The sequence below is a fragment of the Schistocerca serialis genome, unplaced genomic scaffold, assembly GCF_023864345.2.
Source record: "Schistocerca serialis cubense isolate TAMUIC-IGC-003099 unplaced genomic scaffold, iqSchSeri2.2 HiC_scaffold_246, whole genome shotgun sequence".
NCBI lineage: Eukaryota > Metazoa > Arthropoda > Insecta > Orthoptera > Acrididae > Schistocerca > Schistocerca serialis.
The window spans coordinates 25,001-30,000 of NW_026047813.1; the positions used below are offsets into that span (position 1 = coordinate 25,001).

The 5,000-nt window shown below is 50.9% G+C and overlaps 1 non-coding gene across 1 annotated transcript in view; it reads right to left on the reverse strand.

Moving 5' to 3' along the window:
- Positions 1–559, reverse strand: part of LOC126444187 (small subunit ribosomal RNA) — a 1,909-nt gene extending 1,350 nt beyond the window's left edge. The window contains exon 1 of the ribosomal RNA XR_007582485.1: positions 1–559. This exon is cut by the window's left edge and continues 1,350 nt beyond it. This is a non-coding gene — a ribosomal RNA (small subunit ribosomal RNA).
- Positions 560–5,000: the final 4,441 nt, after the last annotated feature.

The window sequence follows — 5,000 nt, forward strand, 5'->3', positions numbered from 1 at the left end:
TACTCGTTAAAGGATTTAAAGTGTACTCATTCCGATTACGGGGCCTCGGATGAGTCCCGTATCGTTATTTTTCGTCACTACCTCCCCGTGCCGGGAGTGGGTAATTTGCGCGCCTGCTGCCTTCCTTGGATGTGGTAGCCGTTTCTCAGGCTCCCTCTCCGGAATCGAACCCTGATTCCCCGTTACCCGTTACAACCATGGTAGGCGCAGAACCTACCATCGACAGTTGATAAGGCAGACATTTGAAAGATGCGTCGCCGGTACGAGGACCGTGCGATCAGCCCAAAGTTATTCAGAGTCACCAAGGCAAACGGACCGGACGAGCCGACCGATTGGTTTTGATCTAATAAAAGCGTCCCTTCCATCTCTGGTCGGGACTCTGTTTGCATGTATTAGCTCTAGAATTACCACAGTTATCCAAGTAACGTGGGTACGATCTAAGGAACCATAACTGATTTAATGAGCCATTCGCGGTTTCACCTTAATGCGGCTTGTACTGAGACATGCATGGCTTAATCTTTGAGACAAGCATATGACTACTGGCAGGATCAACCAGGGAGCTGCGTCAACTAGAGCTGAGCAGCCGGCCGCCCGGGAGTGTGTCCCGGGGGCCCGCGCGAACACGCAAGCGTCCGCTCAATTATTCTGCAAACAGGAGGAGGCTGAGCTCCCCTGCACAACACACCTCGAAACCCTCTCAGGTCCCGGCGGCGCGCAGCGCCGTCCTAAGTACTTGGTCGGGTTCGAGAGAGGCGCAATCGCCCGGAGTTAGGCGAGTAGACGCTTTAGGTGCGACCACCCGTGCTCCCAACTGAGCTTGCCGCTGCCGACAGAGGCCCGGGAGCGTGCTGTCGTGGCATTGCCGGCGGGAGACAACACGCGCCACCTACGGTGACCGGCAGCTCCAACGCCAGCGCCACAGAAGGACAAAAGCCCCACTTGGGTGCCGAAGCGAACTCTCCCAGCACAGCGCACGCGCCAACACGTCCGCACAGCTGCGATACAAACCACCTGCGAGAACCGCTGGGGCGACCGAGCAGCAGACGGCGTCGCGGCGCCGAGCGCCGGGCGGCGGCGCATCCTCAGCGCACACAGTCCTCAATCGGACCAGCACACTGCAGATGGCCACCGCGCTTCGCACCGGGCCCGCGAGGACCTACTTTGGCCGCAAGGCGCCGCGAGCAGGGGGCGCCGGCGCGCAGCTGCGCCGCCTGCCGCGTCCGTCGGCCGGCGCGCCTGCCACTGGCCGCCCCCACCAGCCGGCTGTAGCGCGTGCGCCCACGCACCGCGCTGCCAGCACGCCGGGCGGCCCCCCCTCACCGGCCGGGGACGGTCCCACCCAGCCACCGCCGCGTATCGCCTCACACCCAGATCCCCTTTCGCGTTCGTGGGCATGGTGGGTCCCCTTTCACGTTCGTGGGCATGGTGGGTATCCCTGAAACAACCGGTTAATAGCTCGACCGATCGTCGCCAACACTGATTCACCTCTAGCGAGAACAACCGCACCACAACGGGTTACCTGTTGTTCATTTGCGTAACGTCACCAGCAAACGTAGACGTCCATCGCCATTTGCAACGAGTATTGCATGCCTGTGTCAGGTGTCACAACACACTACGTCTGCCCACATAGACGCAACAACATGTGCACGCCTCGAGAACACGTGGAAGGTAGCCCCCGTACGTATGCGGTGTCCATTGCGCGAACGACTGTCAGCCGGCCTCTGCAGGATGTCGCAGATGTGGAACGCGGTGCAACATGCTATCACGGTGTGTGAGAAGAGACGACTACGTCCGAATACACGCTCCACTACATCAACAGACTGCTCATGCTGATCGCCATCCAGGGCGTCCGTTCCTCCCACACGTCTGAATGGCGTACCACACTGCAATCCAGCTCTTATAGGGAGACGACACGTAGCTGCGTGCACAATATTTGGACTGTATGGTCTGCCGTTGCTAGGCGCAGTCGTCGTACGGTCACACATGTGCCACGATGTATCATTCAGTACATACGGACCAATGTGCAGTACAGTTTGTGGGTTTTGCGTACATCGGCGGACAGGTGACAGGCCGTACCACAACGTAGGCTGAGTACGTCGGCATGCGAAGGGCATTGAACATGCAAACTTCTCAACGACCAGCTTGCGAAGGCAGGGGGGAAGGGGGGGGGGCATGTACGTCCTGCTGCTATCCACATTACAGTGTATAGCAGGAGCATGTGGAAAGTCAGCAACACCTGCAAGGTGTTTAACATGACGCGATACACAGGGGACCGGGCAGTGCGAATAGCGAACTATATTGCGAGGGTTGCGGTTAGGCAACACTACACTAATTTAACGAGTTGCATAACAATTACAGAGCAGGTTCAGCGACAACGTGCGTCAGGTTAAGGCGCAATATAGGTTAGGTTGAGGCACAATATAGGTTAGGTTAAGGCACAACATGGGTTACGTTAAGGCACAAATTGGGTTACGTTAAGGCACAACATGGGTTACGTTAAGGCACAACATGGGTTACGTTAAGGCACAAATTAGGTTACGTTAAGGCACAAATTAGGTTACGTTAAGGCACAAATTAGGTTACGTTAAGGCACAAATTAGGTTACGTTAAGGCACAAATTAGGTTACGTTAAGGCACAAATTAGGTTACGTTAAGGCACAAATTAGGTTACGTTAAGGCACAAATTAGGTTACGTTAAGGCACAAATTAGGTTACGTTAAGGCACAAATTAGGTTACGTTAAGGCACAAATTAGGTTACGTTAAGGCACAAATTAGGTTACGTTAAGGCACAAATTAGGGTTAAGGCACAACATGGGTTAGGTTAAGGCACAACATGGGTTAGGTTAAGGCACAACATGGGTTAGGTTAAGGCACAACATGGGTTAGGTTAAGGCACAACATGGGTTAGGTTAAGGCACAACATGGGTTAGGTTAAGGCACAACATGGGTTAGGTTAAGGCACAACATGGGTTAGGTTAAGGCACAACATGGGTTAGGTTAAGGCACAACATGGGTTAGGTTAAGGCACAACATGGGTTAGGTTAAGGCACAACATGGGTTAGGTTAAGGCACAACATGGGTTAGGTTAAGGCACAACATGGGTTAGGTTAAGGCACAACATGGGTTAGGTTAAGGCACAACATGGGTTAGGTTAAGGCACAACATGGGTTAGGTTAAGGCACAACATGGGTTAGGTTAAGGCACAACATGGGTTAGGTTAAGGCACAACATGGGTTAGGTTAAGGCACAACATGGGTTAGGTTAAGGCACAACATGGGTTAGGTTAAGGCACAACATGGGTTAGGTTAAGGCACAACATGGGTTAGGTTAAGGCACAACATGGGTTAGGTTAAGGCACACCATGGGTTAGGTTAAGGCACACCATGGGTTAGGTTAAGGCACACCATGGGTTAGGTTAAGGCACAACATGGGTTAGGTTAAGGCACAACATGGGTTAGGTTAAGGCACAACATGGGTTAGGTTAAGGCACAACATGGGTTAGGTTAAGGCACAACATGGGTTAGGTTAAGGCACAACGTAGGTTAGGTTAAGGCACAACGTGGGTTAGGTTAAGGCACAACGTGGGTTAGGTTAAGGCACAACGTGGGTTAGGTTAAGGCACAACGTGGGTTAGGTTAAGGCACAACATGGGTTAGGTTAAGGCACAACATGGGTTAGGTTAAGGCACACCATGGGTTAGGTTAAGGCACAACATGGGTTAGGTTAAGGCACAACATGGGTTAGGTTAAGGCACAACATGGGTTAGGTTAAGGCACAACATGGGTTAGGTTAAGGCACAACATGGGTTAGGTTAAGGCACAACATGGGTTAGGTTAAGGCACAACGTAGGTTAGGTTAAGGCACAACGTGGGTTAGGTTAAGGCACAACATGGGTTAGGTTAAGGCACAACATGGGTTAGGTTAAGGCACAACATGGGTTAGGTTAAGGCACAACATGGGTTAGGTTAAGGCACAACATGGGTTAGGTTAAGGCACAACATGGGTTAGGTTAAGGCACAACATGGGTTACGTTACGGCACAACATGGGTTACGTTACGGCACAACATGGGTTACGTTACGGCACAACATGGGTTACGTTACGGCACAACATGGGTTACGTTACGGCACAACATGGGTTACGTTACGGCACAACATGGGTTACGTTACGGCACAACATGGGTTACGTTACGGCACAAATTAGGTTAGGTTACGGCACAAATTAGGTTAGGTTAAGGCACAAATTAGGTTAGGTTAAGGCACAAATTAGGTTAGGTTAAGGCACAAATTAGGTTAGGTTAAGGCACAAATTAGGTTAGGTTAAGGCACAAATTAGGTTAGGTTAAGGCACAAATTAGGTTAGGTTAAGGCACAAATTAGGTTAGGTTAAGGCACGATATAGGTTAGGTTAAGGCACGATATAGGTTAGGTTAAGGCACGATATAGGTTAGGTTAAGGCACGATATAGGTTAGGTTAAGGCACGATATAGGTTAGGTTAAGGCACGATATAGGTTAGGTTAAGGCACGATATAGGTTAGGTTAAGGCACGATATAGGTTAGGTTAAGGTACGATATAGGTTAGGTTAAGGTACGATATAGGTTAGGTTAAGGTACGATATAGGTTAGGTTAAGGTACGATATAGGTTAGGTTAAGGTACGATATAGGTTAGGTTAAGGTACGATATAGGTTAGGTTAAGGTACGATATAGGTTAGGTTAAGGTACGATATAGGTTAGGTTAAGGTACGATATAGCGTAGGTTCAGATACACATTGTTGTAGGGAAAGGTGTATTGGGGGGGGGGCGGCAGGTTCGTTGATAGTGATTATCGTAATTGGATGCCTGCGGTATTATCCGATTTGTCACGTCAGGATGCACTTTTGGCTCATGACAGGCGGCGCTCCGATTCCATGGTTGTGGCAGATCTGTGTCTTTCATTCCTGCCATTGTTTGTGTGCTGTGACAGGAGGCAGTATTGTGATGTTGGGTGCACCACTGTGTA